Raw genomic sequence first — 23,027 nt, 5'->3', positions numbered from 1 at the left:
AAAATAGTTTTATGTTACGTGTTTTTAAACCACAATTTAAACAATAAAAATAAATAAAGGAATGGGAGGCAAGTGGCGGGGAGTTAAATTTTAGCTCTGCTTTTTTTTTAAACATATTAGTTTTAATTGTCAAGATTATTCCAGGGTGAGAGTTCATTTCCAATCACTTCTCTCCAGCTTGTGTTCCTCTATGGCCCAGCCAAGACCATCATTCCAGTTTATTCTCAAGTCTGCTGTCTTCCGACCTCCCCGATGAGGCCAGCGAGAGGGGCACAGCCCTGCTGGATCTGCAGCAGCAAATCATCGTCAAGTCCAACAAACCAGTCGATCGTGGACGTCAACGCCGAACGCACCCATCTTGCTCCGAGCCCCAAGGTGCAGACTGACGTGTGTTCTGAACGATGCACAGACCTCTTCACTCCAGTGTCAGTGTCCTCCAGCCTGCAGCCAGGGTAGACCTGAGGTCACAAGGCTACGCGGATGCAGTGGCTCTTCAGTCTGCAAGGCAGGACCCCTTTGTTCAGCTGGTAAAAGTCAACAAGCTGGATCAGGTCAGAGAATTTGGTGTTCCCGTCGTCAAGGCTGAAGAAGGTCTGCCCATCATCCTCACAAGGTAAGATCTGGAAATTTTTAATTTTCTGATGATGACACAATGTGAGGACAAATGCCTTTGGATTACTCTGGCTGTCACGGAGGAGAAAAAGCCCATCCACGAGCCCCTGCTGCTTAATGATCTGGTGTGACTCCTCCCTGGAGATCCTGCCGTGAAACCAGTACTGCGTCCTGTGAATCACTGTACTTAGGGTGGAAGGGTGGAGGGGGCTTTGGCTCTCGAGGATATTGATCCGCGTGCTTCGCTTCCTCCAGGCGTGGCCTTCTTCCAGAGCTGCACTCTGAGCCTCAGCCGGATTCTCGATCACTCTTCCCGTTTGCCCAGAAAAATCCATGGCCACAAGGGAGTTCTCAGAGACACTGCGCACTGGAGTTGAGAAGGGGGACAGCACGGCCTTCCTCTGCTGAGGGATTCTGTAGTTCTGGTAAAGGAGCATTCCATACTTGAGGAGTCTGAAGGCCGTCATCCAGCACGTCCGGCTCTGCTCGTCCTCGGCACAGAGCCACCGCAGATCCTTGGCCTCGTTCCTGACTCTGTTTGGCTTTATGCCGAAGCCATAGTCCGTGGGGGCACCGTACTGCTTCCTGCTGGCCATCAGGGAGAAGATGCGGCTGTCCTCCAGGTCAGCCAGCAGCTGCAAGTGTCTGGGCTCCTTTGAAGCTCTCTTTGTGGAGCAATAGAGGCCGGATCGCTGCAAACACACGTACAGCTTCTTCCACGACTTCCTTCCCAGCTCCTTCACGTGCAAAACCCCTTGAATCTCAGGACAACTACTGGAGTTTAAAAAATTCTGCAAAATCTGGGTCTGACTGCCGTTTGACTGCTGGCACCAGGTAACCATCTGTTTTGGGAAGAAATTCGTGGGATTTTTTAAAAACTCGTATTTTGCGTAATTCTTCCTGAATAAAAATTTACTTTCACTTGCCATGGTGCTCTCTACCTGGACCACAAGCTCATGGTCTTCCAAGCACCTTTCTAATCCCAGGTGCGGGTGATGCTCCACCAGAGTCCAGCTGTTGTCGTCCACATAGTGACTTCTGTAAACCAGCAACTGGAACAGGTCCCTGGCTGTCGTGTCCGCCAGAATCTCCACCACTTTGCTCGTCCCGTCTTCGCTAAAGACTTTTAACATCCTGCTTCGCAGCAGCCGGGCCAGGAGGTAAGGAGCCCGGCGTGAGCGCAGGGGGGCCTCCCGGGGCCGCAGAGCTCGGGGAAGGGGTTGGGGATGGCCGGCGGAGACGACGTCCTCCTGCTGCAGGCGCCTTGGTGATTCGCCAGCCGGTCGGGCGGCGCTGGGAAGCCGGGTCCTGCCAGATTTCCAGGACGGCGAGGAGATGTCTTCTCCACCTGGTCCTGGTAGTATGGATGGTGCAGAAAGGAATCTGGGCCGCCCGCTAAAGCCATCGGTTCCTTCCTGCCATCTTCAAATCCCGTGGACTGGGCCGCGGCACCTGTCGGGGGTTTTCTGGGGCTCTGGGTGTCTGGTGGCCGCCTGGCTGGACCGAGAGGACCCAGGTGAGAAGCGGCGGCCGGTCACGGGGCCGTCGCCCCCCGCAGCCCCCTCCTCGGGCTCAGCATGGTGCCCAACTCCAAAGCTGCCGCAGCGCCGCTCCCGGCCGCCTCCGCCTGGCCGCCTGCGACCCTCGGCGCGGCCGGGGCGATGCCGGTCCCGCGGGGCGAGGGCGGCGCGCAGGGCTGTCACGGCCCCCGCGCGCCGCCGCCCGGGGGCCGCGCGCAAACTCTGGGCTCCGCGGCCTCCGAGCGCCCAGCCCTCCGCGGCGCGCCGCTCGCGTCCCTCCCTGCCTCCTCCCCTAGCTCTGCTTTTGACAAATGACTTTACCTTTTTTATGTCAGTTTTCTTACTTATTGAGGCAATTGACCTAAATAATCTTTAAGGTCCTCTCCAGTTCTAAAATCCAGCTGCATAGCTATGGGGGCATGTCTTAGCCATTGACTCTGAATAAGACAAAGTCCTCCATAGAACAAAATTTTGACTTCCAGAAAATCCCTCTACTATGCCCAATAGTATCAGAGAGAGAATCAATTCACACTTGATGCTTAGTGATCAGCTTCTCACAAAGTAATTCATGCTGGAACAACATGGTGATAATTTGAAAAAGGATCATGTTTATCTTGAGGTAAATGAGTACCTAATTATTAAATATTCATATTGTGTTCATTGTATTTTTGATCATTAATCTTTATTGTCTGTGGGCAAGAAAATCTAGAGCAAAGGTCATTAAAAGAAAGATAATTATTTTAGAAATTATCCTAATGTCAAATGAAGATGGTCTGAAAGAAGGAAGTGATAGAGAGATGAAAAGGAAGATATAGAGATGAGAAATGTTGAAGGTGAAGCTTGGTGGGCATTAGGAATGTACCAAAGGTGCTTCTGAGACTTCAGTACAAATGGATTAGGGTAACAATGATACAATCAATATTTGTAGAAAGGATGGTAGCTATGTTGAAATACACAAGAGAGAGGTTGGGTCCAGAGATAAAGAGACATCTTGATGAGACAGAATGGTTTTGGATGGAGTTTTGAGACAGAGGAACAGCCAGTCTTGGGCTGAGCCTTGGAGCAGGGCTACAGTTAGCCAAAGACATCACATCTGGAACAGGTGCTTTAGATGAGATACAAGTTAATAAATAAGGGAGTTTGTGAATAAGGAAGAAGAAGCCCTGAGATGTGTGTAAACAGGAAGGATGAGGAAGTGATGAAGACAGAGGAATGAGGCCAAAGACACAGAGGGTGGGCCAGGAGACTGCCCTATACCAGAGGGCAGAGGAAAGCGCCAACAGGAGGTGTTGGTTAGCATCAACACTTGCTAACGTGTATGGGAAGGAGGACACTCAAAGTGAGAAAATTCCAGAAAAGGTAGAAAAGAAAGATTTCTAGGCGTGGATGGGAGAATTAGCCAATTATTCCTACTTGGTATAATAGGAGGGAAAGATGAGAGAATGAATGTTAAAAGAGAGTTTATTAGTGAAATATATTGCTAGAAACCATAGCAGAAGAATTTAGCTAACTCATGCAAACAGCAATGTATTTGGAAGGATTTGGGGCAACTATCAAAATTCATAGGAAGACCAGATAACCAGGCTCAGAAAAGGGCTAAACCAAGGAAGACTGAGTTCAAAAAATACATACAGGCGCTTCCCGGGTGGTGCAGTGGTTGAGAGTCCGCCTGCCGATGCAGGGCACACAGGTTCGTGCCCCGGTCCGGGAAGATCCCACATGCCGCGGAGCGGCTGGGCCCGTGAGCCATGGCCGCTGAGCCTGCGCGTCCAGAGCCTGTGCTCCGCAACGGGAGAGGCCACAACAGTGAGAGGACCGCGTACCGCAAAAAAAAATAAAATAAAATAAAATACATGCAAGTTCAAACCATAGGATGAACTTAGGTGAGACCACTGCTACTGGCACGGCTGCCACTTGGACACGCAAACTGACAGTACAAGTGTCATCCTTCCACAGGTACTGTCAACTCAAAACTCTGAAACCTGCAACTGTTCTGCCAAGATTCAAAAGCCTGGTGGCATGTATCTTATTTGCTAAACCTCGATCACCTGCCCACTCCCTCACTGCCATGACTTTCAAATGTACTTGACCCTTCTGCTTTGGCAGGCAGAGCTGAGGCATACTTGGTGTCCTACCAGGACACCCAGTGTGAAATTCCCTCAAAATGTAAGGTTCTTACAATCATGAGTAGCCAAAACAAGAGAAACATATCCACCACATCCCACCTTACCAATTCCCAAACCTGCACTTCAAAAACAAAAGCAAAACAAAATTCACAGAGGCAAAAGGCTTCTGCCTAACTTAAAAACAACTCACCCTTTTACAAGGAAAAAGATTCTACTCCCCAAACCATGCCAGTAAAATCTCTCCTTCTTAATCAAGCTCCCAAGACCTGTGGCTAACATCTATTCCTGTTTTTGTTTTTTGGTTTTGTAGCAATTTTATTCTGATATGTTGAAAAACCACAAAATACTGTGAGTGAAAAAATGTTGCCTGCCATATCAGTAAACAAAAATGTTGCAGTCATCAAGCCATCACATTACAGTGGCCTGACGGTGCACCCTGAAGGAACTCAGGATAGAAACAGGATGCCTGCCATCAAGCCATCAGCCACTGTAGCCACTCCTTAATGGTGCACCCTGAAGAGACTCAGGATGGGAAAAACACGGGATACTGGCCCCAGATAGCTGAGGTGCATATCAAAGGAATGATTTCAATGAGCCCAGACTATTGTATCTTCCCATGCACAGAAAAGCGCTAAATTCATTAACTTGAAATGTCTGGTTTTCTTTAATTAACAGTAATCTTTTGCTGTTCTGACTACTTGGTTTTTGTTGCAAAAAGTCCTATATATCCTGGCTCCTCCCTTACCTCTTCAGACTGACACAGACTTAAGTCCTCACTTTTGTCCACCAAATAGAACATAATTCTCAACTTCTAGGTTGTGCGTTTTTTTTCAGTTGACATTACAAATGCATATGCAATGTTGGTGGAAACAGACGAAAAATAAGGAAGTTAGTTAAAACATTTACGTGGAACATTGAGGAAGGAAATTCTGGGTAATGACTCTAGTCACTTTCTTTGCAACAGGTCTGGACTATAGGTAATATTGATGGCTTACCACACCACAGCCCACTACTCCATGTCTTCTTTGCTTTCTGCTGCACTTAGGTAACTGCGGGGTGCTTCATCATTGGGGCGACCCAAAATGTCATACATGAGTATTTTAGTGCCTGGTGGTCCTGCATGTGTAGAGTTACAACAGTCTTTCAACTGTCTCTCACTAACTTTCTTGTTCTTTTTTTAAAAATGCTTCAGTTATATTTTGGATAGAAACAGAGATGATATTACTTGATAGTAAATCAACCCTACTGTATAACTATAAAGTGATGCCCTTTACCACATTGTAAGATTTTATTTATCAGCCAGCCTATTCCTGATTTCTTCATGGAGGTTTATGTAACATAAGATAATAAAAAGATGGCTGTATTCCCACTAGGTAATTTAAATCCCCACTCAAATCCTATACAAGTGGCCCCAACTGTTTATTATCAAAATAAATATTTTTAACAAAATAATGTTTAATAACAAATCAAAATAACTCCATAGCCTTAAGCCAAACTTTGGCTTTACCTATGTAAATAATGAATAATATTTGCCTCTCTCTGATTAAACCATTTTCTATTCAAAGTAGAACAAGAAATATTTCACCCTCGAATTCTTATGCCATAGGCAATGGTTATGGACTAAATTGTGCCTCTCATTCTTAAGTTGAAGTCCTAACCCCCAATAACTCAGAATGCGAATGTATTTGGAGGTATGGCCTTTTAAAGAGTGAGTAAGCTAAAATGAAGCAGTTAGGGTGGGCCTAATACAATATGACTGATGTCCTTAAAGAAGAGGAAATTTGAACACACAAAGAAGCACCAAGGACTTGCTGGCACAGTGAGAAGACAGCTACCTGCAAGCCAAGGAGAGGAGCTTTAGAAAAAGTCAAACCTGTTGATAGCTTGGCCTTGGACTTCCAGCCTCCAGAACTATGAAAAAATAAATTTCTATTGTTTAATCCACCCACTCGGTTGTACTTTGTTATGACAGCCCTAGAAAACTCATACAGCAACCGATTTAAAGAAACCAACAAAATCATTAGTAAATAAAAAAATTTGTGAATTACCATCTGCATTCATTGGTGTTTTAAATATTTTTCACATATCATGATTGTATAAATTTTATAATTCTTAGTAAGAAAGCATACTTGAAAAGCCCAATGGCAAATCAGTTTTAAAATGTTCCTGCAGCTTTGGGGCAGGCTGTAAGGATCATCTTCAAAGTCTCCCAACTTACTTGATTAGAAGGCCAAATATTTGCTGTATGTATTATTCTGAACTTAATTTAAGTGATCTGGGTTGTTTTTCTTTCAGCAAAAGCTTTATTTGATTAAGGGCATTAGGCTTGACTTCCAAATTTAATTGGCCATTTACTGAACATATTGATGTGTCTTAGGTCAACCACCCCAAAATATGACTCTATGTCAGCATAGTACAGGAGATTTATGAATAAAGTAATCCCAAGGGAAAACTTGTGGAAAAGTGATGAAAGCAGGAAAAGGAAGGGGAGGAAGCCAAATAAGGACACAGTTTCAGGCAAAGTGTTACAGAGAATCAGTTCAGTTTATCCCAAAGGAGATCTCTGGGGTGCAATTTGCACCTCAGCACTGGCTTGACCCAAGGCAAGGGGCATAGAGCTTTCCAACTCCCAAATCCATCAGTCATTGGTTTAGAGGCAAGGAAATTCCCAGAACCTACCAAGGACAGTCTGTTGCAAAAAGAGCTACAGGTGCTGGTTATTGAGAGCAAAATCTCCTTAAAGCCCTGGCTCCAAACAGTAGAATCAAAGGAACCAAGGAGATCTGGTGGGAATACCAATATTATACATTATAGTAATCATTGGATTATTTTGTTATTTCAATTTCTCTGTAAGGTTCTGGGCCATATCCTGGAAGGTCTTCCTAACTTCTGGAGCTGGCATAGCTTTAAGAACTTCACCATCACTAAGATTTTTATTAAACCTAGACACTCCTATCATTTCTACCATGCCCCCTTCTACTCCAGGAATTCCTTCAGAAAAATTATCAGGCATTCCCCCAAGAAAGCCACCTGGAATGAGATAACTGAGCTGCAATTATAAATGGGATCATTTTCTTAATTTCTCTTTCTGATAGTTTACTGTTAGTATATAGAAATGCAACAGATTTTTGCATATTGATTTTGTATCCTCCACATTTACTGAATTTGTTTATTAGTTCTAATAGTCTTTTGGTAGAGTCTTTAGAGTTTTCTGTATGTGATGTCATCTGCAAATAATGACAGTTTTACTTCTGCCTTTCTGATTTGGATGCCTCTTATTTCTTTTTCTTGCCTAATTTCTCTGGCTAGGACTTCTAATACTGTGTTCAATACTATATCAAATAAAGGTGGTGAAAGGGGGCATCCCTGTCTTGTTCCTATCTTAGAGGAAAAGATTTCAGTTTTTCATCACTGAGTATGATGTTAGCTGTGGGCTTGTCATATATGGTCTCTATTATGTTGAGGTACATAGAATGTAATTTTTATTTTTTCTCCCATTGGGCCCTCTCACATTCTTCTCAAGCCTTCTTTATCCTTTCCTTCCTCCCTTTGATCTTTTTCTCTCATGACATTCTTATACTCTCTGATGTTCTATATTTTTCTGTGCTCTTGGTTGAATTTTTTTCAGCATTGTGCTGGCACCCTCATTGTAATCCAGTTTACAAGCAAGAACAAAATCATGGGCTCCTTTCTCTGTGTCTCAGGAGAATGTGTGCTTTCTCCTGTCACTTTAGGCTATGTTGAATCAGGATTTGTTTTCATCTCTATGACACAGCTTTGGATGGGAGTGTTTAGCTTCTGCAAATTGAAGAAGTCACTTACTCTTTTGGCCTAAACATTGACCAATTGAGAATTTGGCTTAATATGGTATGGCAGAAGTAGGTATATGAGAGATGTGAGTCATATCCTGATACAACTTAACTGTGCCTTCAGTGCCTGCTGAGACCTAACCTTTGTGTAATTCTACATAACGATGTTTTGCTAAATGGAATAGACACACAGATCATAATGAGTAACTCAGGGCCTATGGTCAGCTGGTTTTGTATAACCAGATAAGTTTTTATCAAGGCTCAACAGCAAAACAAAAGCTCTTTCTGTAAAGGAGAATAACTTCTTGCTGAAGAATAACTCTACTAAAACCCCAGTGGTCTGAGATTCTCCTACTGGAGATTGTCATAGTCTCATATAATACGTTGATCTACTTCCAAAATTTTAAGTATCATCCACTGGATCTGCTTAAACTGCAATCTGGAATGTCTAGGGAAACTTCTTTTGTTCTGGGCCCAATTCAGATTGGGACATTGTATTAGTTTCCTACAGCTGTTGTAACAAGTTACCACAGCATTGGTTGCTTGACAATAGGAATTTATTCCCTCCCAGTTCTGGAGGCCAGAGTCAAAAATCAAAGTGTCAGCAGGGTTGGTTCCTCCCGGAGGCTCTGAGGGAGAATCCATTCCATGCTTTTCTCTAGCTTCTGGTGGTCGCAGCCATCCTGGGCATTCCTTGGTTTGTAGATCTATCACTCCAATATCTGCTTCTGTCTTCATGCTACTTTCCTCTCTGTGTCTGCTTATATCTTTCCCTTTTCTCATAAGGACACTGTCCTTGGACTTAGGGCATGCCCTAAATCCAGGATGATCTCATGTCAAGGTCCTTGACTTAATTACATCTGCAAAGACCCTTTTTCCAAATAAGGTCACATTCACAGGTCCTGGGGTTTAGGACATGGGGTTTCAATCCACTACAGAAATCTTTCTGATTATTCAATTATTAGCTTTAAATATCCATCCAAATAAAGTATATGTTCTTAATAGTACACAGTTCAAGTTGAAATAATGTGTCCTTTACTTTGGAAAAAAAAATATTCCAACCTATCTCTGACCATGAAGAAGAAGGCTGTTATATTTTCACAGAATTGATCTCCCACTCCATGACATACATGAGTTTTATTAAGGCCAAAGAACCTGCTTCTCTTCGGATTCTAGGAGCTCATGTCACCAATATATTTGACCTGTGTGATAGCTTATGAGAAGGTAAGATAGTCATGTCTCTGTATATTAAATTGTGGCAAGTGCCAAACAGTTGAAATAATTCTGAGCTAAGATGGTGATGACACAATGCAAGGTATCTAGCTAGGTAAAATAAACTGTATTCCAGTGGCTCAACAGAAGGACTTTTATTGATTTGCTCCTGGAAAAAGATTACATCCAAATAGTAGATGCAATTGATGTCACCACCTGTTAAGCTTAGGATAATTTTCATTCTCTAAGACTAGTCCAAGACCAACTGACTCTGGCCAAATTTGAGAGTTAAGTAAAAATAAAACAGAAATCACTATCCCTGTATCTTTCAAGAATTTTTATAGTAGGAATTTCTCCACAGAAATTGTAATACATTTTTGTTATTATTTTTGTAGCTAGAGAGAGCTTCAGGGGCCTCAACTTGGCTCTTCCTACCTTAATAGCCCTTATATTAAATATAGAAAGCATGTTTATCCAGGATAGAGGATATATGTAGTAACTCTATGCTCATGAACCAGATAATTGATGACAAAAAGGGTTTGTGACCGACTAGAACCATGAGAGGCATTTGTGGATCAAACCTCCATTGACCCCTGTAAGACGATATTCTGACCAGTGGAAAACCATGGTCTACAGAGTTCCCAAGAATTGGTGTAACATATAGCTAGTGTCCAGTGATCCTCAAAAAGTCTGAGTATCTCACTCTCCTAAGGGAAAAATAACCCTGATAAATAGCTTCAGGAAAGTTGGCTAAAAGATCCAATATGTGTACTTTTTACTTTTTTTTTTTCCAAAACTTGTCCTCAAGGGAAACCCAGTCTGGGAATTAGGCAGTGAGTCATGACATTTTGATTCAAATTAGGCTTCTATTCTCTAGACCAGGAGTTATTTTTCAATTATAAAAACCATGGAAAGGGGTATTTCCACTTTGGGAAGATAGACTAGGTGTATTTTTCCCTGTTCCTCTCACTAAGTACAACTAAAACTCCTGGACATCTCTATTAAAGAAGAAATAGGTACACCCACTAGCATAGCTGGAGAGAGTCCATTAATGCTCTGTGGTTGCTTTTTCTCTGTATTCCCTCAATCACTGAAGGTGCTCTCTTGTTTATCCCCCAAAGTTCAGCAGACTCTCTGGGGCTTGCTCTAACATGGAACAATAATATTATAATTAGTTCAAGAATGACAATTCTATTATAACTTCACTTTTATCTCCTGAGATGTCCAGACACCTTGCCAACACTCAGATTGTAGCTTTGTCTGAAGATGGGACTAACTATGAGAGAAAGTGGGAAATCCCTGTACAGAAGTGGAAGTAAGAAAGGAAAATTGTGATCTAGTGCCTGTCTTTGTATGTACGTAATATGTGGGGGGTTACAGAATGCACTTGTAATTTATAAATTTATGCTGACACATATAAGCTTAGCCAAAATATTTTTAAGGGAAAAAAGAGTGATTCTTATCACATTTGGTATATTCTACGTCTCGACTTAATTGTAAATTACAAATAGAACCCACCTAATAGTCCATGTTAACCAACCTTCCTGCTTTGTCTCAGAATGAGGGGTTTCATAGCAATTTCAGTGCTAAACCTGAAACAGTCCTGAGCAAAATGGGATGAGTTGGTCACCTTACCTAATACAAATGCCCATCATATACCAAGGGTTGGCAAACAGCCTGCTGCTTATCTTTTGTAGATAGAGTTTTATTGGAACAAAGCCATAGCCATTCATTTACATATTGTCTGTGGTTGATTTCACATTGCACTGGAAGAGTTGAGTGGTTGTGAGAGAGACCGCATGGCCTACAAACCTGAACACATTTACTATTTTGCCCTTTACAGAAAAAGTATGCCAACTCCGGCTCTACACATAACCTGGAGGAGATCTTGAAGAGGAGCTGTGTGCAAAGATAGCTAAAGGATTCATTGGGGATGACCGAAACCACATCTGAACTAGGTACCATACATACTTCACTATAGATTGACTAGCATAAAGTGGCTTTACAGGCACACCTCAGAGATACTGCAGGTTCCATTCCAAACCATTGCAATAAAATGAATATTGCAATAAAATGAGTCATAATTTTTTTTGTTTCCCAGTGCATGTAAAAGTGGTCTACTGAGCGTGCAATAGCATTATGTCTAAAAAAAGCATATATACCTTAATTTTATTTCTAAAAAATGCTAACTATCAACTGAGACTTCAGCTAGTTGTGATCTTTTTGCAATAGTAACATCAAAGGTCACTGATCACAGATCATCATAACATATAAAAAAAATACTGAAGCGTTTGAAATATTGTGAGAATTACCAAAATGTGAGACAAGGACAGGAAGTGAGCACAAGCTGTCCAAAAAATGGCACCAATAGACTTGCTTGACCCACGGTGGCTACAAAACTTTAATTTGCCAAAAATGCACTATCTGCAAAGCACAATAAAATGTGCCTGCACAGGATGAAGTTTTTTTTTTTTTAACATCTTTATTGGAATATAATTGCTTTACAGTCGTGTGTTAGTTTCTGCTGTATAATAAAGTGAATCAGCTATACATACACATATATCCCTATATCTCCTCCCTCTTGCATCACCTTCCCAAACTCCCTATCCCACCCCTCTAGCTGGACACAAAGCACCGAGCTAATCTCCCTGTGCTATGCAGCTACTTCCCACTAGCTATCTATTTTACATTTGGTAGTGTACATATATCTATGCCACTCTCTCACTTTGTCCCACCTTACCCTTCCCCCTCCCCATGTCCTCAAGTCCATTCTCTACATCTGTGGCTTTATTACTGTCCTGCCCCTAGGTTCTTCAGAACCCTTTTTCCTTTTAGATCCCATATATATGTGTTAGCATACGGTATTTGTTTTTCTCTTTCTGACTTACTTCATTTTGTATGACAGACTCTAGGTCCAACCACCTCACTACAAATAACTCAATTTCATTTCTTTTTATGGCTGAGTAATATTCCGTTGTATATATGTGCCATGTCTTCTTTATCCATTCATCTGTCAGTGGACATTTAGGTTGCTTCCATGACCTGGCTATTGTAAATAGAGCTGCAGTGAATATTGTGGTACATGACTCTTTTTGAATTATGGTTTTCTCAGGGTATATGCCCAGAAGTGGGATTGCTGGGTCATATAGTAGTTCTATTTTTAGTTTTTTAAGGAACCTCCACACTGTTCTCCATAGTGGCTGTATCAATTTACATTCCCACCAACAATGCAAGAGGGTTCCCTTTTCTCCACATCCTCTCCAGCATTTATTGTTTGTAGACTTTTTGGTGATGGCCATTCTGACTGGTGTGAGGTGATACCTCATTGTACTTTTGATTTGCATTTCTATAATGATTAGTGATGTTGAGCATCCTTTCATGTGTTTGTTGGCAAGCTGTATATCTTCTTCAGAGAAATGTCTATTTAGGTCTTCTGCCCATTTTTGGATTGGGTTGTTTGTTTTTTTGATATTGAGCTGCATGAGCTGCTTGTATATTTTGGAGATTAATCCTTTGTCATTTACTCCGTTTGCAAATATTTTCTGCCATTCTGAGGGTTGTCTTTTTGTCTTATTTATGGTTTCCTTTGCTGTGCAAAAGCTTTTAAGTTTCATTAGGTCTCTTTTGTTTATTTTTGTTTTTATTTCCATTCCTGTAGGAGGTGGGTCAAAAAGGATCTTGCTGTGATTTACGTCATAGAGTGTTCTGCCTATGTTTTCCTCTAAGAGTTTTATAGTGTCTGGCCTTACATTTAGGTCTCTAATCCATTTTGAGTTTATTTTTGTGTATGGTGTTAGGAAGTATTCTAATTTCATTCTTGTACATGTAGTTGTCCAGTTTTCCCAGCACCACTTACTGAAGAGGCTGTCTTTTCTCCATTGTATATTCCTGCATCCTTTATCAAAGATAAGGTGACCATATGTGCATGGGTTTATCTCTGGGATTTCTATTCTGTTCCATTGATCTATATTTCTGGTTTTGTGCCAGTACCATACTGTCCTGATGACTCTACTTTGTAGCATAGTCTGAAGTCAGGGAGTCTGATTCCTCCAGCTCCGTTTTTTCCCTCAAGACTGCTTTGGCTATTCGGGGTCTTTTGTGTTTCCATACAAATTGTGAAATTTTTTGTTCTAGTTCTGTGAAAAATGCCAATGGTAGTTTGATAGGGATTGCATCGAATCTGTAGATTGCTTTGGGCAGTATAGTTATTTTCATAATGTTGATTCTTCCAGTTCAAGAATATGGTATATCTCTCCATCTGTTTGTATCATCTTAATTTCTTTCATCAGTGTCTTATAATTTTCTGCATACAGGTCTTTTGTCTCCTTAGGTAAGTTTATTCCTAGGTATTTTATTCCTTTTGTTGCAATGGTAAATGGGAGTGTTTCCTTAAATTCTCTTTCAGATTTTTCATCATTAGTATATAGGAATGCAAGAGATTTCTGTCCATTAATTTTCTATCCTGCTACTTTACCAAATTCATTGATTAGCTCTAGCAGTTTTCTGGTAGCATCTTTAGGTTTCTCTATGTATAGTATCATGTCATCTGCAAACAGTGACAGTTTTACCTCTTCTTTTCTGATTTGGATTCCTTTTATTTGTTTTTCCTCACTGATTGCTGTGGCTAAAACTTCCAAAACTATGTTGAATAAGACTGGTGAGAGTGGGCAACCGTGTCTTGTTCCTGATCTTAGTGGAAATGTTTCAGTTTTTCCCCACTGAGAACAATGTTGGCTGTGGGTTTGTCATGTACGGCCTTTATTATGTTGAGGTAAGTTTCCTGCATGCCTACTTTCTGGAAGGTTTTTATCATAAATGGGTATTGAATTTGGTTGAAAGCTTTTTCTGCATCAATTGAGATGATCATATGGTTTTTCTCCTTCAATTTCTTAATATGGTTTATCACATTGATTGATTTGCATATATTGAAGAATCCTTGCATTCCTGGGATAAACCCCACTTGATCATGGTGTATGATCCTTTTAATGTGCTGTTGGATTCTGTTTGCTAGTATTTTGCTGAGGATTTTGCATCTATGTTCATCAGTGATATTAGCCTGTAATTTTCCTTTTTCACGACATCTTTGTTGGTTTTGGTATCAGGGTGATGGTGGTGGCCTCATAGAATGAGTTTGGCTGTGTTCCTCCCTCTGCTATATATATATATATTTTTTGCAGTACGCGGGCCTCTCACTGCTGTGGCCTCTCCCGTTGCGGAGCACAGGCTCTGGACGTGCAGGCTCAGCGGCCATGGCTCACGGGTCCAACCACTCCGCGGCATGTGGGATCCTCCCGGACCGGGACAGGAACCCGCGTCCCCTGCATCGGCAGGCAGACCCTCAACCACTGTGCCACCAGAGAAGCCCCTTCTGCTACATTGTGGAAGAGTTTGAGAAGGATAGGTGTTAGCTCTTCTCCAAATATTTGATAGAATTCTACTGTGAAGCCATCTGGTCCTGGGCTTTTGTTTTTTGGAAGATTTTTAATCACAGTCTCAATTTCAGTGCTTGTGATTGGTCTGTTTATATTTTCTATTTCTCCTGGTCAGTCTCAGAAGGTTGTGCTTTTCTAAGAATTTGTTCTTCTAGGTTGTCCACTTTATTGGCATATAGTTGCTTATAGTAATCTCTCATGATCCTTTATATTTCTGCAGTGTCAGTTGTTACTTCTCCTTCTTCATTTCTAATTCTATTGATTTGAGTCTTCTCCCTGTTTTTTCTTGGTGAGTCTGGCTAATGGTTTATCATTTTTGTTTACCTTCTCCAAAAAACATCTTTTAGTTTTATTGATCTTTGCTATCATTTCCTTCATTTCTTTTTCATTTATTTCTGATCTGATCTTTATGATTTCTTTCGTTCTGTTAGCTTTGTTATTTTTGTCCTTCCCTCTCTAATTGCTTTAGGTGTAAGGTTAGGTTGTTTATTTGAGATGTTTCTTGTTTCTTGAGGTAGGATTGTATTGCTATAAACTTCCCTCTTAGAGCTGCTTTGCTGCATTCCATAGATTTTGGGTCATCGTGTTTTCATTGTCATTTGTTTCTAGGTATTTTTTGATCTCCTCTTTGATTTCTTCAGTGATCTCTTGGTTATTTAGTAGTGTACTCTTTAGCCTCCATGTTTTTGTATTTTTTACATATTTTTTCCTGTAATGGATATCTAGTCTCATAGAGTTGTGATCAGAAAAGATACTTCATACAGTTTCAAATTCTTAAATTTACCAAGGCTTGATTTGTGGCCCAATATATGATCTGTCCTGGAGAATGTTCCATGCACACTTGAAAAGAAAGTGTATTCTGTTGTTTTTGGATGGAATGTCCTGTAAATAACAATTAAGTCTATCTTGTTTAATGAATCATTTAAAGTTTGTGTTTCATTATTTATTTTCATTTGGATGATCTGTCCATTGGTGAAAGTGGGGTGTTAAAATCCCCTACTATTATTGTGTTACTGTTGATTTCCCCTTTTATGGCTGTTAGCATTTGTCTCATGTATTGAGGTGCTCCTATGTTGGGTGCATAAATATTTACCCTTGTTATATCTTCTTCTTGGATTGATCCCTTGATCATTATGTAGTGTCCTTCTTTGTCTCTTGTAATAGTCCTTTTTGTAAAGTCTATTTTGTCTGTTATGAGAATTGTTATTCCAGCTTTCTTTTGATTTCCATTTGCATGGAATACATTTTTCCATCCCTCACTTTCAGTCTGTATATGTCTCTAGGTCTGAAGTGGGTCTCTTTAGACAGCATATATATTGGTCTTGTTTTTGTATCCATTCAGCCAGCCTATGTCTTTTGTTTGGAGCATTTAATCCATTTACATTTAAGGTAATTATCAATATGTATGCTCCTATTATCATCTTCTTAATTGTTTGGGGTTTGTTATTGTAGATCTTTTCCTTCTCTTTTGTTTCCTGCCTAGAGAAGTTCCTTTAGCATATGTTGTAAAGTTGGTTTGGTGGTGCTGAATTCTCTTAGCTTTTGCTTGTCTGTGAAGGTTTTAATTTCTCTGTCTAATCTCAGTGAGATCCTTGGTGGGTAGAGTAATCTTGTTTGTAAGTTTTTCCATTTCATCACTTAAAATATGTCCTGCCACTCCCTTCTGGCTTGCAGAGTTTCTGCTGAAAGATGAGCTGTTAAACTTATGGGGATTCCATTGTATGTTTTTTGTTGCTATATCCATGCTGCTTTTAATATTTTTTCTTTGTATTTAATTTTTGATAGTTTGATTAATGTGTGTCTTTTTGTGTTTCTCCTTGGATTTATACTGAATGGGACTCTGCGCTTCCTGGACTTGATTAACTATTTCCTTTCCCATATTAGCTAAATTTTAAAATATAATCTCTTCAAATATTTTCTCAGTCCCTTTCTTTTTCTCTTCTTCTTCTGGGACCCCTATAATTTGAATGTTGGTGCGTTTAATGTTGTCCCAGAGGTCTCTGAGACTGTCCTCAATTCATTTCATTCTTTTTTCTTTATTCTGCTCTGTGGTAGTTATTTCCACTCTTTTATCTTCCAGATCACTTATCCATTCTTCTGCCTTAGTTATTCTGCTATTGTTTCCTTGTAGAGAATTTTTAATTTCATTTATTTTGTGGTTCATCATTGTTTGCTTGCTCGTTAGTTCTTTTAGGTCCTTGTTAAATGTTTCTTGCATTTTCTCCATTCTATTTCCAAGATTTTGGATCATCTTACTATCATTACTCTGAATTCTTTTTCAGGTAGACTGCCTATTTCCTCTTCATTTGTTTGGTCTGGTGGGTTTTTACTTTGCTCCTTCATCTGCTCTGTATTTCTCTGTCTTCTCATTTTGCTTAACTTGCTGCGTTTGAGGTCTCCTTTTCCCAGGCTGCAGGTTCGTAGTTCACATTATTTTGGGTGTCTTCCCCCAGTGGCTAAGGTTGGTTCAGTGGGTTGTGTAGGCTTCCTAGTGGAGGGGACTGGTGCCTGTGTTCTGGTGGATGAGGCTGGATCTTGTCTTTCTGGTGCACAGGACTGCGTCCCGTGGTGTGTTTTGGGGTGTCTGTGGGCTTATTATGATTTTAGGCAGCCTCTCTGCCAATGGGTGGGATTGTGTTCCTGTCTTGCTAGTTGCTTGTCATGGGGTATCCAGCACTGTAGCTTGCTGGTCATTGAGTGGAGCTGGATGTTAATGTTGAGATGGAGATTTCTGGGATACCTTTTGCCATTTGATATTTCACCATTTGGTCTCTGGTGGACCAATGTCCTGAACTCAGCTCTCCCACGTTAGAAGCTCAGGCCTGACAGCTGGCCAGAGCACCAAGACCCTATCAGCCACAAGGCTCAGAAGAAAAAGGAGAGAAAAATAAAGAAAGAATAAAATAAATTAAATAAAATAACGTTATTAAAAGAAAATATATATATTATTAAAATTAAAAAAATAAAGAAGTAATAAAAAAAAAAGAAAGAAGAGAGCAACCAAACAAATAAACAAATCCACCAGTGATAACAAGTGCTAAAAACTATAATGAAAAAAAAAACCAGTTAGACAGAACCCAAGATAAATGGTAAAAGCAAAACTATACAGACAAAATCACACAAAGAAGCATACACACACACACACTCACAAAACGGGAAAAAGGAAATATATATATATATATATATACACATATATGAAAAGAAAGAGAGCAACCAAATCAATAAAAAATCTACCAATGATTATAAGTTCTAAATACTAAACTAAGATAAACATAAAACCAGAAACAAATTAGATGAAGAAACAAACCCCAAGTATACAGTTGCTCCCAAAGTCCACCACCTCAATTTTGGGATGATTCATTGTTCATTCAGTTATTCCACAGATGCAGAGTACATCAAGCTGATTGTGGAGTTGATTGTGTTGATTGTGCTGCTCCTGAGGCTGCTGGGAGAAATGTCCCTTTCTCTTCTTTGTTCACACAGCTCCTGGTGTTCAGCTTTGGATCTCATCCTGCCTCTGCATGTAGGTCGCCTGAGAGTGTCTGTTCCCCACCTTTTGGGAAATCTGAGGTCTTCTGCCAGTGTCAGTGGGTGTTCTGTAGGAGTTGTTCCACATGTAGATGTATTTTTGATGTACCTGTGGGGAGGAAGGTGATCTCCACGTCTTACTCCTCTGCCATCTTGAAGGTCCCCCCCATGGTGAAGTTCTGATACAGATATTCATTTCCTCCTTAACAAGAAGGTAATAACTCTTAACCAGAAAGACCAGGAGAAGGGTTGCTATTTTATTCTCCATACAATTCTCTTTTTTGTCTAAATTCTCTTTGCCCTGGAATTTAGCTTCCTCACATCAGGATAATTTGTAGGACTATAGACTCTCCCAATTCTCAAAGTTTTAAATATCAAGTTTTTACCTACTTATTTCTGAGGATGATTCCTTCCCATACCTGTTCTTGCTATGAGGCTAGCTCCTTGCTTTGTTTGTCAAAATGAACTCTAAAATCAGACCTCAGTTGGAAATGTAGCTCTATCACTTACCGCTGTGAGTTCAACCCCTTTGGACTTCAATATCTTCCTCTGTTCAATGCAGATACTAGCAGAGGTAGTAACCTACCTCCTATGTTACTGTAATAAGTTTAAAAAATTAATGTATCCAGAGGACTAAGAGCCAGGATGCATGTTGTAAGCATTCAATGCATTTAACTTGCTGTTGCTGTTATTAGCATCAGCATTATTAATAATTCCTTGAATCATTACTTGGCTGATTATCGATTATTCTGGACTTTCTTTTCCTGCTTAGTGTCTGTATTAGTCAGGGTTCTCCAGAGAAATAGAACCCATAGAGGAATAGATAGATAGATAGATAGATATAATTTATGTACATAGATATATATATGAGTTATTATAAGGAATTGGCTTATGTGATTATGGAGGCTTAAATCTACAAGCTGGAGATCTAAGAAAGCCAGTGGAATAATTTGAAGGCCTGAGAGCTGATGGTATAGATTCCAGTTTGGGCCTGAAGGCCTTAGAAGCAGGAGCTCTGAGGGCAAGAGAAGATCAACATCCCAGCTCAACAGTCAGGCAATGAATGAATTCAAACTTCCTCTGTCTTTTTGTTCCATTTGGAATCTCAGTGGATTGAATGATGCTCTCCTATGTTGGGGAGGGTGATCTGCTTTACTCAGTTCACCAATTCAAATGCTTATCTTTTCTGGAAACACCCTCACAGACATACCCAGAAATAGTGTGTAATCAGATACCTGGGCATCCCATGGCCGGTCAAGTTGATGCATTGAACTAACCATCACAGTGTCCAAACTGAAACAGGTAACCTTGTAGGCAGAAAAATGAACACAGTGATAATTCCTGTCCTCAAGGTCTTTCCAAGTACCACTTAGACATTAGAATCGAACCTCTTGGGACCCACTCTGTGTGCTGCACCCACACGTAGGTCCCATGGAGCACCCCACTTCATCCATCTCAACAACTCGGCAAGACAGGCAGAGCTGGCCCTTCCACCCTGACTTCACCTGAGCATGGGGTCACTCAGGGTGGTAAGTCACCACCTCATGTCACATAGTTCATAAGCCATGTTGTGAACATCCAAACTCTCTCATTTTCTCCAAGTCTAGTGCTTTCTTAGCTGTAATTTATTGCTTCCTGTGTCTTTGGCGATAATCCCCGGTGCAGCCATTAAACAAAAAGCCTTATGCGGTTTTAAATATTGAAATATTTATCAAAATGTCCTTACTAAGGACAAAATAATTTATTCCCCCAAGAAAATGAAATCAGATTTTTTTCCTGTCTGTTGTTTTATAAGTGATGCAATCAAGACCAAACTTGCTGTCTCCTAGAACATTAAGACTCTGGCACTGTTCTCTCAGACCCTCTGAAACCTCATAAAGACTGGAGGACATTTGAAGAAAACACAAGCCTCAGAGCATGGGGATAGAGAGGCCCTTAGGAATCCTGCCTCAGATACTGACTTCAGTAATAGTCCTTTAAGAAGAATATCCAACTGACAAAATAGCCTTTCTTTCTTCAGGTGCCTCTTATGAGACCTATTTTGACCCAGAAAGTTTATTTTGGATGATCAGAGAGTTTTTGAGTGGGAGGAGACTTGAGAGGTAAATTAGAAGAACCCTATTTTGTTGACAGTGGTAAAGCTAGGTGACATGCCCCATGTCACACCAAAAGGAAGTAGAATTTCACTGACGGGACCTAGATCTCTTGATTCTTAGTTCAGTGTCCCCTCTTCTCTGAGCCTTTCGCCATAAGTCCCTGGTTATGTTTTTCATACCAGCTACAGATGACCTTCCCAAAGAGCTATGAGCCCAGGGCATTAAGTACACAACATGCAGAAGTCAGCTCAATTTTAAACCCATCCCTCTGGCCAGCCAAGTCCTAGCCTTGTTTAAGACCTGATTTCTAGATTCCATTCTAACTCCCTTACTTTTCTCCTCTGTTATGTGACTTGATTTCTTTCCCTCTAAGTGGGCTTGATCAAGTTTGCCTTTATCTGCACTCAGGAAATTATTTAATACAATATAAGGTCACTCGTGTGAAAGGGTATGTTACATATGGTAGTGATTACCTAGTGAAGGAACAAAGCCCAGCGAGGGAACACAAAAGTACATTTTCTGCTGCCAATGAGCAGCACCGAGGAAAGCAAATAATCTGTGTGTAATGCTGTCAGTAAGCTCGAGGCACAGGCTAGTGGAAATCCCAGAAGGGAGTCTGTGAGCAATGGAGACAGAGCTAATGAAAGGAAATAAAGAAATGAACTTTGCAGAGTGCCTTGTCGCTTCCTGTGGCATTGTGATTAGGGCTCAGACACCCAGCCAGACGAACCTGGGTTGAAATCCAGTCTCCAAACCTTGTGAATTTTTGATGTTGGTCACATTTTATAACCTCTTTGACCCTTAGTTTATTTGCAACAGAAAAAACAAGGAATCATAATAATATGTACTTTGCTGAGTTATTGTGGAGGTTGTAAACACTGTCTGACCTTGAGCATGAAAGCTTAAAAAATACTAGCTGTTGTTGTTGTTGTTATTATTATTATTATTATTATTATTACATCACTAGCACTTTTATCATCATCATCCCGGCTTAAGGTATCATGGTTTATCCTACCTGGAAAGGACCAGTAGATTATCTCAACTATATATGCAAACTATTTATATTTTGTTGTATATGTGTTTGTGGACATGGTTATACAATCTTTTTATCCAAAATCACAGGTCACATACACTTTGGAATTCAGAATTTGGAATTTGGGGATTTTAGATAAATTATACACACAGTATAGTATATGCTACATAACAATCCCAGCAAATTCTAGAGAAGCACCCCATAATCAATCAGATTCACTTTCATGTCAGGTGTTCCCAAGAACACCTCTAGGACTGGCGATGTGCTAGTAAGATTCACAGAACTCAGCATATAGTTGTGCTCATGGCTATGATTTATTACAACAAAAGGACACAAAGCACAATCAGCAATGATAAAAGGCTCAAGAGGCAAAGTCCAGAGGAAACCAGGCATAAGCCTCCAAGAGTCTTCTCTCAGAAGAGACACACAGGATGTGCTTAATTTCTCCAGCTACACATTGTGACAACACATGTGAAATGTTGTCTGCCACAGAAGCTCATTAGAGATTCAGTGAGCAGAGTTTTTACTGGGGACTCGACACATCAACACCCTCTGCCTAGTACATACCAAAATTCAAGACTCCTGGAAGAAAAAGACAGGTGTTTGGCATACACCACATGGTTTCTGTGAATGGTTTAGCACAGTGAGTCCCTCATATGTGATGGAATGGAAGCAACCCCCTGAATCCAAGTTCCCAGGAAAGGGGGAACCTTGCATTCAGGCCTTTCTAAAGAAAGCAGTCTCAGGCCTGCCATGTTAACTCTTTCCACACAACTTTCTGTGGCAAAATGTATGAATAATTACACTAACAGTGATAAAGGCCATAATTAGCCTCATGTCACTTCAGGTCAGGCTTGGCCACCAAATCAACTCAGATTAGGTCAGATATTGCTGTAAAAGGTATTGTGAAAATCTTCTGGTTTGAAGAGCTTCTTGGGTTTTGTAATTATAGATAAGTGATTACAGTTCTATTTTTTTCTCTCTCCCCACCCCATTCTTCCTTTTTTCCTTTTTCCTTCCCTCCCTCCCTCTCTCCTTCCTCCCTCCCTTCTTCCTTCCTCCCTCCTTCCCTTGCTCCCTCCCTTCTTCCTTCTTACCTTTACCTTTGTTCAGTTTCATTATTAAGTAAAATGTATAAAAATAGCACAAAAGGCAGGAGGCTAGAAATGGAAGTGTGTTATTATAGGTTTTATACTGCATATAAAGTGGTGTGACATCACTTGAAGGTAGACTGTGATAGGTTCAAGACAAACCCTAAAGCGATGACTGAAATAACAAAACAAATAGTACAGCTAATGACCCAAAAGGAGACAAAATGAATCACAATATATTCAATTAATCCCAAAGAAGGTAGAAAAAGAGAGAAAAGGAACAATGAACAGATGGGACAAATAGAAAACCAATAGCAAGATAATAGATTTAAGTCTAATTATATCTATAATCACAGTAAATGTAAATAGCCCAAACATTCCAATTAAAAAGCAAACTGTTAGATTGGATAAAAAAGCAAGATCCACCTATATGCTGTCTAAGAGAAGTGAACTTTATAAAGGATGCAAATAGTTTAGAAATAAAATCATGGAAAAGATAAACTATGCATGCACTAAAAAAAAGTGGAGTGGGTATATTAATATCCCACAAAGTAAATTTCAAAGAATA

At 40.5% G+C, this 23,027-nt stretch overlaps 1 pseudogene across 1 annotated transcript; it reads right to left on the bottom strand.

Annotated features, from left to right (window-relative positions):
• Window positions 1–342: 342 nt before the first annotated feature.
• LOC309802687 (growth factor receptor-bound protein 10-like) lies at window positions 343–2,253 on the bottom strand (annotated as a pseudogene). Its single transcript has one exon. The product of its transcript is annotated as a growth factor receptor-bound protein 10-like (transcript).
• Between the last annotated feature and the right edge of the window lie 20,774 nt (window positions 2,254–23,027).

This window comes from Mesoplodon mirus (assembly GCF_964341445.2).
Source record: "Mesoplodon mirus genome assembly, chromosome: 4".
Taxonomy (NCBI): domain Eukaryota; kingdom Metazoa; phylum Chordata; class Mammalia; order Artiodactyla; family Ziphiidae; genus Mesoplodon; species Mesoplodon mirus.
The sequence above is the reverse complement of the archived record's forward strand: the minus strand, read 5'-3'. Positions and strand labels throughout refer to the sequence as shown.